At 44.4% G+C, this 14,287-nt stretch overlaps 1 long non-coding RNA gene across 1 annotated transcript in view; it reads left to right on the forward strand.

The window, feature by feature from the left end:
* LOC135528786 (uncharacterized) overlaps window positions 1–9,573 on the forward strand; it is a 44,931-nt gene extending 35,358 nt beyond the window's left edge. The window contains exons 2-3 of the long non-coding RNA XR_010453582.1: window positions 4,122–4,209; window positions 9,462–9,573. This is a non-coding gene — a long non-coding RNA (uncharacterized LOC135528786). The remainder of the gene's footprint in view (window positions 1–4,121; window positions 4,210–9,461) is intronic.
* Window positions 9,574–14,287: the final 4,714 nt, after the last annotated feature.

Genomic DNA, 14,287 nt, shown 5'->3' on the forward strand with positions numbered 1-14,287 from the left:
ATTATTGTAGTGGGGTCTACTGAAACATTATTGCAGTGAGGTCTACTGAAACATTATTGTAGTGAGGTCTAATGAAACATTATTGTAGTGAGGTCTACTGAAACATTATTGTAGTGAAGTCTACTGAAACATTATTGTAGTGGGGTCTACTGAAACATTATTGTAGTGGGGTCTACTGAAACATTTTTGTAGTGTGGTCTACTGAAACATTCTTGTAGTGGGGTCTACTGAAACATTCTTGTAGTGAGGTCTACTGAAACATTATTGTAGTGGGGTCTACTGAAACATTATTATAGTGGGGTCTACTGAAACATTATTGCAGTGAGGTCTACTGAAACATTATTATAGTGGGGTCTACTGAAACATTATTGTAGTGGGGTCTACTGAAACATTATTGTAGTGAGGTCTACAGTCGGTCACATATTATTATAGTGAGACCTCGACACAGAAGGTAGCTCGCTAACGGATGGTTAGCTCACGTCCAAATGCCAGTCCTAAATGTTTCCACAAAACACGTTAGTGTTTTAAATTGTCACGCTGCTACCTTACAATGCATGCAATGGGCTTTTGCAACACTAGCTAGCTAGCTACTCCGTAGTCCAAGCTATAGTAAGAGCTAGCTACATTTCACTGTCAGACAGGACACAAGTCAAACTGTAGCTGAGAAACAAATTGCTATCTGGTTCAATGTGTAATCATGTAGTAATCAAAATATATTTCATATTTGAGATTTTTCAAAGTAGCCACCCTTTGCCTTGATGACAGTGTTGCACACTTTTGGTATTCTCTCAACCAGCTTCATGAGGTAGTCACCTGGAATGCATTCTATTTAACAGGTGTGCCTTGTTAAAAGTACATTTGGGGAATGTATTTCTTTCTCAGTGCGTTTGAGCCAATCAGTTGTGTTGTGACAAGGTAGGGGTGGTATACAGAAGATAGTAGGGGTGGTATACAGAAGATAGTAGGGGTGGTGTACAGAAGATAGTAGGGGTGGTGTACAGGAGACAGTAGGGGTGGTGTACAGAAGATAGTAGGGGTGGTGGACAGAAGATAGTAGGGGTGGTGTACAGAAGATAGTAGGGGTGGTGTACAGTAGACAGTAGGGGTGGTTTCAGAAGATAGTAGGGGTGGTTTCAGAAGATAGTAGGGGTGGTATACAGAAGACAGTAGGGGTGGTGTACAGAAGATAGTAGGGGTGGTGTACAGAAGACAGTAGGGTTGGTGTACAGAAGATAATAGGGGTGGTGTACAGAAGATAGTAGGGGTGGTGTACAGAAGATAGTAGGGGTGGTGTACAGAAGATAGTAGGGGTGGTGTACAGAAGATAGTAGGGGTGGTGTACAGAAGATAGTCCTATTTGGTAAAAGACCAGCTCAAATAAGCAAAGATAAATGACAGTACATCATTATTCACTCTGCTGCAGAGGATGCATTCATTAGAGTTACCAGCCTCAGAAATTGCACCCTCAAGTAACAGACACATCTCAACATCAACTGTTCAGAGGAGACTGCATGAATCAGGCCTTCATGGTCAAATTGCTGCAAAGAAACCACTACTAAAGGACACCAATAATAATAAGAGATTTGCTTGGGCCAAGAAACACATGCAATGGACATTAGACCGGTGGATATCGGTCCTTTGGTCTGATGAGTCCAAATTTTGAGATTTTTGCTTCCAACCGCCGTGTCTTTGTGGGATGCAGAGTAGGTGAACAGATGATCTCATCATTTGTAGTTCCCACTGTGAAGCGTGGAGGAGGAGGTGTGATGGTGTGGGGGTGCTTTGCTGGTGACACTGTCAGTGATTTATTTAAAATTCAAGGCACACTTAACCAGCATGGCTACCACAGCATTCTGCAGCAATACTCCATCCCATCTGGTTTGCGCTTAATAGGACTATCATTTGTTTTTTTAGCAGAAAAATGACCCAACACACCTCTAGGCTTTGTAGGTTCTATTTGACCAAGAAGGAGAGTGATGGAGTGCTGCATCAGATGACCTGGCCTCCATAATCACCTGACCTCAACCCAATTGCGATGGTTTGTGATGAGTTGGACCGCAGAGTGAAGGAAAAGCAGCCAACAAATGTTCAGCATATGTTGGAACTCCTTCAAGACTGTTGGAAAAGCATTCCTGGTGAAGCTGGTTGAGAGAATGCCAAGTGTGTGCAAAACTGTCAAGGCAAAGTGTGGCTACTTTGAAGAATCTCAAATATATTTTTATTTGTTTAACACTTTTTTTACTACATTATTCCATGTGTGTTATTTCATAGTTTTTATGTCGTCACTATTATTCTACAATGTAGAAAATTGTAAAAATAAAGAAAGACCCTTGAATGAGTCGGCGTGTCCAAACTTTTTCCTGGTACATTGACATCCCTGTAAATTAGTGGATTCAGCTATTTCAGCCACACCCGTTGCTGACAGGTGTGTAAAATTGAGGACACCGCCATGCAATCTCCATACACAAACATTGGCAGTAGTATGGCCCGCACTGAAAGCTCAATGACTCAACGTGGCACCGTCATAGGATGCAACCTTTCCAACAAGTGAGTTTGTCTAATCTACTGAAACATATTTATTATAGTGGGGGTCTGTTGAAATATATTCTGATGGGGTCCTGGCTCTTCACTCTGTTGGAACGGAGTATCTCTGATAGAAAAAAGTCAATGATGCCAAGAGTGAAATTGGCCACAGATGGAAGTAGCTAAGGTGATGGCTGACGATGATCCATGACTTCGTTTTTCCCAGAAAACACTTCTTATAGAAGAAAAAAAAAACCCACATGATTTCACAAGCGGAAAATGTCACATGATTTCACTTGAAATTTCACATGATTTCACAAGCGGAAAATGTCACATGATTTCACTTGAAATTTCACATGATTTCACAAGCGGAAAATGTCACATGATTTCACTTGAAATTTCACATGATTTCACAAGCGGAAAATGTCACATGATTTCACTTGAAATTTCACATGTGAAATCAGGTGAATTTTTTTGGGGAACACTTCACATATGATCATGTTTAGTTGTATATTCACGTGTCGCTTTAGATGTTGTCAGATTAACTTCACATAAGATCACGTGATCATATGAAAACATGTTTATTTGAAAAAAAATTTTTTTTAAATTCACTTGCGATCATGTGAAATTCATGTTGTTTTGAAGACTGAAGAATATGTTATTTATCATAGGGCTACATACTATAGGCAACAACAACAAAAACAAGGAGGAGGGGATATATCAGAGCCTTGATGTTTCAGATTTACGGCTTTTCTCAAAGAAATATAATGTAGGTCAAACATCAAAGGTTCGATTGAAGTTCACAATGTCTGACATCTTCATGCGTCTCTTCAGATTGATTTACCCGTCGGTACTTTCATTCCACTCTCCGGAGGTGATGGATACGTTTCTTTATTTGACGAGGCAGGGTAGCCTAGTGGTTAGAGTGTAGAGGCGGCAGGGTAGCCTAGTCGTTAGGGTGTAGAGGAGGTAGGGTAACCTAGTGCTTAGAGTGTAGAGGAGGCAGGGTAACCTAGTGGTTAGAGTGTAGAGGAGGTAGGGTAGCCTAGTGGTTAGAGTGTAGAGGAGGCAGGGTAGCCTAGTGGTTAGAGTGTAGAGGAGGCAGGGTAGCCGTTAACCCACTGTTCCTAGGCTGTCATTGAAAATAAGAATTTGTTCTTAACTGACTTGCCTAGTTAAATTACAAAATTGCTTTGAGCTTTTCATAATTTCCATTGAGGTGCTTTAACTGTTTGGTGGTTATGATTCACGAGTCGTTTGTCAAAAGTGATATCACATCTCAGATATTTACATTGGATAAGGGCATTACAGGGTCAACACGAAGTTGTTTACTAGCTGACAGACCCAGGCAAATGTGACCGATAGAGGTTCAAACTCGGCTCTCCTTTGTGTCACAAGACTGTGTTCGCCCGTTAAACTAAAACCTTGGCATATAAGATCAGGAAGCCAAAATGTCCTCCTGAGATAGCAAGCGTTGCTATGCAGGCTTTCTTAGGAGGATGTTCTGGCTAAAGGGAACTACTTTAACACAAAGTCTTCAGGTCTCATGGTTCCTCTTCTATGTGACACTGACGTACGTCACATTGTCTTTCCTACAGATGCTGTCCATTCAGATATGTGACATCATGCTGGAGATGGAGAAGGAGAGAGAGACGTGCATGGCCCAGTTAGAAAACATGACAACAGGTAAATTCAGTAGTTTAGTGTGTGTGTGTGTGTGTGTGTGTGTGTGTGTGTGTGTGTGTGTGTGTGTGTGTGTGTGTGTGTGTGTGTGTGCGTGTGTGTGTGCGTGCGTGCGTGCGTGCGTGCGTGTGTGTGTGCGTTATACCAGTTACACTACAGTATTTGGTATTTGTACATGTCCGTTAGTCATCTATAAGTTGTATCAATCAGTACTTTACCCTGTACTACCTATAAAGAGTTTAACCATGTAACCTGCACATAGTCAGAGTTTAACCATGTAACCTGCACATAGTCAGAGTTTAACCATGTAACCTGTACAGAGTCAGTTTCACTACATAACCTGTACAGGGTCAGAGTTTAACCATGTAACCTGTACAGGGTCAGAGTTTAACCATGTAACCTGTACAGAGTCAGAGTTTAACCATGTAACCTGTACAGAGTCAGAGTTTAACCATGTAACCTGTACAGGGTCAGAGTTTAACCATGTAACCTGTACAGAGTCAGAGTTTAACCATGTAACCTGTACAGGGTCAGAGTTTCACTACATAACCTGTACAGAGTCAGAGTTTAACCATGTAACCTGTACAGGGTCAGAGTTTAACCATGTAACCTGTACAGAGTCAGAGTTTAACCATGTAACCTGTACAGGGTCAGAGTTTCACTACATAACCTGTACAGAGTCAGAGTTTAACCATGTAACCTGTACAGGGTCAGAGTTTAACCATGTAACCTGTACAGAGTCAGAGTTTAACCATGTAACCTGTACAGGGTCAGAGTTTAACCATGTAACCTGTACAGGGTCAGAGTTTAACCATGTAACCTGTACAGAGTCAGAGTTTAACCATGTAACCTGTACAGGGTCAGAGTTTAACCATGTAACCTGCACAGAGTCAGAGTTTAACCATGTAACCTGTACAGAGTCAGAGTTTAACCATGTAACCTGCACAGAGTCAGAGTTTCACTACATAACCTGTACAGAGTCAGAGTTTAACCATGTAACCTGTACATCCCTTTTAGGTCTTATAAACAGTACGTCTTCTCATGGCCTTTACAAGCTACGCATTAGATTAATTCAGACAAACGTTCAACACCGTCGGATCCTGTAGTTAGAAGATGTAAACCATGTTGCGCCTCTGTTCTTTAGTGTACTGGGTGCCTTTGAGTAGCTTTGAAAAGCATTAGATTCTCATCCACAATTTATCTGCAGAGATGTTATCCTCGTACAGTGTTTTTTAGTAGAGACACTCTGATGATGGATACTGACCAAATACATTATGTAGTGCATAGTATTTTTCATTGTAGTGTTTTCGCTGAATTTCGTGTAGTATTTACTGCAGTGTTTGCTGTAGTGCACTGTAGTATTTACCGTAGTATTTGCTGTAGTATTTGCTGTAGTACACTGTAGTATATACTGTAGTATTTTCTGTAGTATTTGCTGTAGTACACTGTAGTATTTGCTGTAGTATTTACTGTAGTATGTGCTGTAGTATTTACTGTAGTATTTGATGTAGTACACTGTAGTATATACTGTAGTGTTTTCTGTAGTATACTCTAGTATTTACTGTAGCATTTGCTGTTGCACACTGTAGTATTTACTGTAATATTTGCTGTAGTATACTGTAGTATTTACAGTTAACTATAGTATAAATACTGTAGTAAAAGAACTGCAATATATACTATAGCAATTAATGTAGTGTTTTTTTTTGCAGACTGTAGTACTGCAGTATGTTTTCATGTGGGAGAGTACTCCTATTGATGCGTTTTTATGATACTAAAACACGGTTAATACCATTGAACCATCCCAACGGTATAATGCCTGTTAACACCCAGTATATTAAGTCATAATTACCATTGTTATTAGGTAAGCTTTATATGAAGCATGATCTGGTATGTGATCATACAGTTTGTGATAGAATAGAGAAATGTTATTCTTGAATTTTATTCACAATTGTGTCACGCATCCCGATGCTTGGTGATGCGATGTCATACCACACGTGGGTGACAACACTTACTGGCTGCGTCTACAATGGCACCCAATTCATTACGTAGTGCACTACTTCTGACCAGGGCCCATAAGGTCCATGTAGGGAATAAAGGGGGCCATTTGGGATGCACACACTGACTATTCCCCTGCATTATTTATAAAAAAATATATATTCAAAAAAAAGTAATTTAGTTAATTAATTTCATTATCATTTTAATTTATGTGCAGTTTCTTCTATTGTACACGTTTGGTTGATTCCAACACAAAACAATCCTCAGGGTAATATGGCGATGGGCAACTTGCAAATTGCCTTTTCAGACGATGAAAGTGGTTTAAAACGTGAATGCAGGTGTATTCCCTCCCTGTTGACGATTCTCTGGTTTGTTTTCTCGACTTCGGTGTGAGAGCTAAAATACTCCATTTTTACTGAGATATAAATCACAAATAATAGTATCAGTTAGCATCAGCCTAGGACAGTGTTTTATGAAGCATTTAATGGGTTATTTAACGACGTCTGCCTCTGATACCAAAAGGTTTTGCATGTTTGAATCCATCGATAGAAAAGTCATTTTTGAGATCTTTGTTTTGAGCCTATCTCAAACTTTTTAGTTAATGCCTAAACTGAACCCTAACCTTAAAAATTCAGAGTTGATGGCTAAACTTAATCTTAAAACACACCATGAAATGTGACGTTTGGAAAAAACATGCCAAAGTTTAACCTAATTCTGAGGCTGTGAGAGCTTGTTGGTTTTTAAAGTTATGTGGCAAGACACTGGCCCATGTACAGATGTAGGATATTAATTTGATCACCTTGTTACATGAGAACTTTCTAGCAATGAAAGAAATGTCAAATTTGTAGTGTATTGGAGGTTTAAAAAGTTTTTAATTCCCACTTTGAGATTTCAGACTTGATCTTTCCCTTACTAAAAACATATCAACCCCTACAAAAATGTCCATTAATTATTATCCACAAAAAAATTATAATTTCCTGTTGCTGCAGGATTATTTTCCTTCTGTAGCAAACTGGCTCCAATTAAGATCCTACATCTGTAGTTAACTCTATGTGATGTGACCTTAGATTTTACTGATTGGCTGTCCTAGAAACATACAAACATTCACAGTGTGGGTTAGTTTTTTCTGCACACAGGAGAACATGAATCATCTTTAATCTCTTTGTAAATGTGGAGATCATCAATCACACAGGGTTTTCAAGAGCCTTTCTCTGTCTCTCTGTCTCTCTCTCTCTCTCTGTTTCTCTTTCTCTATCTTTCTCGCTCTCTGTCTATCTCTCTGTCTCTCTCTGTCTCACTCTGTGTGTCTCTCTCTCTGTCTCTGTCTATCTGTCTCTGTCTCTGTCTCACTCTGTCTCTCTCTCTGTCTCTGTCTATCTGTCTCAGTCTCTCTCTGTCTCTGTCTCACTCTGTGTGTCTCTCTCTCTCTGCCTCTCTGTCTCTGTCTATCTGTCTCTGTCTCTCTCTGTCTCACTCTGTGTGTCTCTCTCTGTCTCACTCTGTGTGTCTCTCTCTCTCTGTCTCTGTCTATCTGTCTCTGTCTCTCTCTGTCTCACTCTGTGTGTCTCTCTGTCTCTGTCTATCTGTCTCTGTCTCTCTCTGTCTCAGTCTGTGTGTGTCTCTCTCTCTGTCTCTGTCTATCTGTCTCTGTCTCTCTCTGTCTCTGTCTCTGTCTCTCTCTGTCTCTGTCTCACTCTGTGTGTCTCTCTCTCTCTGTCTCTGTCTATCTGCATCTGTATCTCTCTGTCTCTGTCTCACTCTGTGTCTCTCTCTGTCTCTGTCTATCTGTCTGTCTCTCTCTGTCTCTCTCTGTGTGTCTCTCTCTCTTTGTCTCTGTCTATCTGTCTCTGTCTCTCTCTGTCTCACTCTGTGTGTGTCTTTCTCTCTGTCTCAGTCTATCTGTCTCTGTCTCTGTCTCACTCTGTGTGTCTCTCTGTCTCTGTCTATCTGTCTGTCTCTCTCTGTCTCTGTCTCACTCTGTCTGCCTCTCTGTCTCTGTCTCTCTGTCTATGTCTCTCTGTCTCTGTCTCTCTGTCTATGTCTCTCTGTCTCTGTCTCTCTGTCTATGTCTCTCTGTCTATGTCTGTCTGTCTGTCTGTCTGTCTGTCTGTCTGTCTGTCTGTCTGTCTGTCTGCCTGTCTCTTTCTCTCTCCATCTACCTTTCCTCCTCTAATCCATATTTCTCTCGCTCTTCCCTTCTCTCCCCCTCCTCTCACTTGCCTCCCCTTCTCTCCTTCCCCCATCCCCACTCCCCTCTCTCCTTCCCCCATCCCCACTCCCCTCTCTCCTTCCCCCATCCCCACTCTCCTCTCTCCTTCCCCCATCCCCACTCCCCCTCTCTCCTTCCCCCATCCCCACTCCCCTCTCTCCTTCCCCCATCCCCACTCCCCTCTCTCCTTCCCCCATCCCCACTCTCCTCTCTCCTTCCCCCATCCCCACTCCCCTCTCTCCTTCCCCCATCCCCACTCTCCTCTCTCCTTCCCCCATCCCCACTCCCCTCTCTCCTTCCCCCATCCCCACTCCCCTCTCTCCTTCCCCCATCCCCACTCTCCTCTCTCCTTCCCCCATCCCCACTCCCCTCTCTCCTTCCCCCATCCCCACTCCCCTCTCTCCTTCCCCCATCCCCACTCCCCTCTCTCCTTCCCCCATCCCCACTCTCCTCTCTCCTTCCCCCATCCCCACTCCCTCTCTCCTTCCCCCATCCCCACTCCCCTCTCTCCTTCCCCCATCCCCACTCTCCTCTCTCCTTCCCCCATCCCCACTCCCCTCTCTCCTTCCCCCCATCCCCACTCCCCTCTCTCCTTCCCCCATCCCCACTCCCCTCTCTCCTTCCCCCATCCCCACTCCCCTCTCTCCTTCCCCCATCCCCACTCCCCTCTCTCCTTCCCCCATCCCCACTCTCCTCTCTCCTTCCCCCATCCCCACTCCCCTCTCTCTTTCCCCCATCCCCACTCTCCTCTCTCCTTCCCCCATCCCCACTCCCCTCTCCTTCCCCCATCCCCACTCCCCTCTCTCCTTCCCCCATCCCCACTCTCCTCTCTCCTTCCCCCATCCCCACTCCCCTCTCTCCTTCCCCATCCCCACTCCCCTCTCTCCTTCTATGAGTTTGAACATTGTGAAGGAAAAGGACATAACTCTAAAAGGTTATCTCTGTTTTTAAGGCTTATCTTTGAGTGAGCACGTTGGTTATTATTTCAAGATCCCCTCCTCCTCCCTCTCCTCCCCCTCCCTCCTTCCCCACCTCCCCCTCTCTCCCCCAGGTTGCAGTGGGACGTGGGACAAGGTGGCCTGCTGGCCCAGCGCCAATACAGGACAGGTGGTCACCATCCCCTGCCCTGTCTACTTCTTATACTTGACCAACGACTTCATCATGGGTAAGACCCTGCGTGTGTATGTGTGTTTTTTTGTGTCTGTGTGTGTTGTGTGACAGGTCAAATGAAAAGGTGCAGTCATGCATCATAGAATGGTGTAGGAAGTTGACTGATGAGGGGGAACTTCTGCGTGTTGTTACCACATCAACTTTGTGTGTACTATATCAACTTTGCGTGTACTACATCCCACTTTGTGTGTACTACATCCCACTTTGCGTGTACTACATCAACACTTTGTGTGTATTACTGTACATCAACTTTGTGTGTACTATATCAACTTTGTGTGTAATACTGTACATCAACTTTGTGTGTAATACTGTACATCAACTTTGTGTGTAATACTGTACATCAACTTTGTGTGTACTATATCAACTTTGCGTGTACAACATCCCACTTTGTGTGTACTACATCCCACTTTGCGTGTACTACATCCCACTTTGTGTGTATTACTGTACATCAACTTTGTGTGTACTACATCAACTTTGTGTGTAATACTGTACAACTTTGTGTGTAATACTGTACATCAACTTTTTGTGTACTATATCAACTTTGCGTGTACTACATCCCACTTTGCGTGTACTACATCCCACTTTGCGTGTACTACATCCCACTTTGCGTGTACTACATCCCACTTTGCGTGTACTACATCCCACTTTGCGTGTACTATAATATAATATAATATATCCCATTTAGCAGACGCTTTTGTCCATCCCACTTTGCGTGTACTACATCTCACTTTGCGTGTACTACATCCCACTTTGTGTGTATTGCATCAAATACTTTTTTTAAAAGGATGAAATTATAAATGAAGACCATTTTTGAAAGTGTCATAACATTCGGTGATGCATTTCCCTTACTGCAACAGCAAATTGACAACAAGTAATGTATCTATTATTTTTACTCTTCCAAATCCCAGAGGAGAAAGACTAGATCCTAGAGACTTGGGAAGGGCAACCAACAAAACATACAATATCATTCCCACACCACCCACCATTACTCACCATCCACCATTATCCACCACCCACCATTCCCTCACCACCCACCATTATCCACCACCCACCATTATCCACCACCCACCATTCCCTCACCACCCACCATTAACCACCACCCACCATTAACCACCACCCACCATTCCCTCACCACCCACCATTAACCACCACCCACCATTACTCACCACCCACCATTAAATACCACCCACCATTAACCACCACCCACCATTAACCACCACCCACCATTCCCTCACCACCCACCATTAACCACCACCCAGCATTAACCACCACCCAGCATTAACCACCACCCACCATTCCCTCACCACCCACCATTAACCACCCCCCGCCATTAACCACCACCCACCATTAACCACCACCCACCATTAACCACCACCCACCATTAACCACCACCCACCATTCCCTCACCACCCACCATTAACCACCACCCACCATTCCTTCCCCACCCACCATTCCTGCACCACCCACCATTAACCACCACCCACCATTAACTACCACCCACCATTCCTTCCCCACCCACCATTCCTTCTCCACCCACCATTCCCTCACCACCCACCATTGACCACCACCCACCCACCCACCATTCCTTCCCCACCCACCATTCCTTCCCCACCCACCATTCCTTCTCCACCCACCATTCCCTCACCACCCACCATTGACCACCACCCACCCACCCACCCACCCACCATTCCTTCCCCACCCACCATTCCTTCCCCACCCACCATTCCCTCACCACCCACCATTAACCACCACCCACCCACCATTCCTTCCCCACCCACCATTCCCTCACCACCCACCATCTAATGTTGTATATGCCACCTACCGTTTGAATGGTTCTAATAATGAATTGGGATTCTTGTGGTTAGCATCAAGTAACAGGATTACAACTTGCACAACACCCGGCCCAGAACATTTTGTTCTGTGATTTTATGTTGAGAGGCAGTTTCCTCAGTTCCTCTGTTTTTCCCAGGCGGTGTTGTGTTGAACACCTCTCTCTCTCTCAGGAGAACTTTCACCTATGAGGAAATTCATTGGAAGTTGAAGTTGTGATCATTAATTACGTATGGAAGAAATTGTTGGTTTAGGGAATATCTAGTTTAACGACAGGGTATGTTGTTTGAATTACGGAAAACATGGGCACGCACACACTTTGCAGCGATGAGAATACTTTCTCTTCCCTTGATTGTCTTATTTCTCAACTGGTCATTAATTACAGCAGCTGTTTTTCCCTGTGTGTAGCTCTCTCCCAGTGTAGAGCTCTCTCCCTGTGTGTAGCTCTCTCCCTGTGTGTAGTTCTCTCCCTGTGTGTAGTTCTCTCCCTGTGTAGCTCTCTCCCTGTGTAGCTCTATCCCTGTGTGTAGCTCTATTCCTGTGTGTAGCTTTCTCCCTGTGTAGTTATCTCCCTGTGTAGCTCTCTCCCTGTGTGTAGCTCTCTCCCTGTGTGTAGCTCTCTCCCTGTGTAGTTCTCTCCCTGTGTGTAGCTCTCTCCCTGTGTGTAGTTCTCTCCCTGTGTGTAGCTCTCTCCCTGTGTAGTTCTCTCCCTGTGTAGTTCTCTCCATGTGTAGCTCTCTCCCTGTGTGTAACTCTCTCCCTGTGTGTAGCTCTCTCCTGTGTGTAACTCTCTCCCTGTGTAGCTCTCTCCCTGTTTAGCTCTCTCCCTGTGTGTAACTCTCTCCCTGTGTGTAGCTCTCTCCTGTGTGTAACTCTCTCCCTGTGTAGCTCTCTCCCTGTGTAGCTCTCTCCCTGTGTGTAGCTCTCTCCCTGTGTGTAACTCTCTCCCTGTGTAGCTCTCTCCCTGTGTAGCTCTCTCCCTGTGTGTAGCTCTCTCCCTGTGTAGTACTCTCCATGTGTAGCTCTCTCCCTGTGTGTAGCTCTCTCCCTGTGTGTAGTTCTCTCCCTGTGTGTAGTTCTCTCCCTGTGTGTAGTTCTCTCCCTGTGTAGCTCTCTCCCTGTGTGTAGCGCTATTCCTGTGTGTAGCTCTCTCCCTGTGTGTAGCTCTCTCCTGTGTGTAACTCTCTCCCTGTGTAGCTCTCTCCCTGTGTAGCTCTCTCCCTGTGTAGCTCTCTCCCTGTGTGTAACTCTCTCCCTGTGTAGCTCTCTCCCTGTGTAGCTCTCTCCCTGTGTGTAGCTCTCTCCCTGTGTAGTACTCTCCATGTGTAGCTCTCTCCCTGTGTGTAGCTCTCTCCCTGTGTGTAGTTCTCTCCCTGTGTGTAGTTCTCTCCCTGTGTATAGTTCTCTCCCTGTGTAGCTCTCTCCCTGTGTGTAGCGTTATTCCTGTGTGTAGCTCTCTCCCTGTGTGTAGCTCTCTCCCTGTGTGTAGTTCTCTCCCTGTGTGTAGTTCTCTCCCTGTGTGTAGCTCTCTCCCTGTGTAGTACTCTCCATGTGTAGCTCTCTCCCTGTGTGTAGCTCTCTCCCTGTGTGTAGCTCTCTCCCTGTGTGTAGTTCTCTCCCTGTGTGTAGTTCTCTCCCTGTGTGGTTCTCTCCCTGTGTAGCTCTCTCCCTGTGTGTAGTTCTCTCCCTGTGTGGTTCTCTCCCTGTGTAGCTCTCTCCCTGTGTGTAGTTCTCTCCCTGTGTGTAGTTCTCTCCCTGTGTAGCTCTCTCCCTGTGTAGTACTCTCCCTGTGTAGTTCTCTCCCTGTGTAGCTCTCTCCCTGTGTAGCTCTCTCCCTGTGTGTAGTTCTCTCCCTGTGTAGCTCTCTCCCTGTGTAGCTCTCTCCCTGTGTAGCTCTCTCCCTGTGTAGTTCTCTCCCTGTGTGTAGTTCTCTCCCTGTGTAGCTCTCTCTCCCTGTGTAGCTCTCTCCCTGTGTAGCTCTCTCCCTGTGTAGCTCTCTCCCTGTGTAGCTCTCTCCCTGTGTAGCTCTCTCCCTGTGTCTAGTTCTCTCCCTGTGTTGTTCTCTTCTGGTGGTTCAGTTCACACAACTTGTGTATTTCTCCAGACTCCGTTGGCTTCCAGGCCTGGAGTTTTCAACACAGAAGTCTTATCATCAGGCCTATTATCTAGATCTACATAACTCTGCTGTGGAAAGAATAAGACCATTTTAGAGGTGACATCATCGTGCTGTGGATCGTGAAGACACAATGTGGTGATGTTGAGGACTGTGTTTTGTTGGAATATTTGTCAGTTTGTTTGTCAACATCAGTAATGTCACATGAGAAACATTTTACTATTGTCATGGATATTTAGCTATTTTTTAATATGAACTGAGAGAGATATTTCAGAATGGAAGCTATAATCTGCCCAAAAATGAATTCTCTACAAAACCATACAAACCATCATCAAGATAAACTCAACGATGCTACTTGTGTGTCTCAAAATTTTATTATAGTCAAACTGTCTAAACCTGTACTATCAACCAGTTTTAGTCTGGTCTGTCTATGACCTCTCAAACTTCAAATGTAGTTTAGTTTGTGTTCAGTTTTAGTCTGGTCTGTCTATGTCCTCTCAAACTTCAAATGTAGTTTAGTTTGTGTTCGGCTTCAGTCTGGTCTGTCTATGTCCTCTCAAACGTCAAATGTAGTTTGATGATATTCAGCATGTTTGCGAGCTGTCACACTATGGATATATCTTCTCATGTCATCTGTTATAGAGAGGTCACAGTGAATCAGAGGACTTCTGGAAATCAGTGATTTATGTAGCCCAGAGGGAATAGATAGATGGATAGAAGAAGATGAAGGGATGGATGTTGACCTGAGAAATGAGAGGGACTCA

This window comes from Oncorhynchus masou, unplaced genomic scaffold (genome assembly GCF_036934945.1).
Source record: "Oncorhynchus masou masou isolate Uvic2021 unplaced genomic scaffold, UVic_Omas_1.1 unplaced_scaffold_1034, whole genome shotgun sequence".
In the NCBI taxonomy this organism is placed as follows: domain Eukaryota; kingdom Metazoa; phylum Chordata; class Actinopteri; order Salmoniformes; family Salmonidae; genus Oncorhynchus; species Oncorhynchus masou.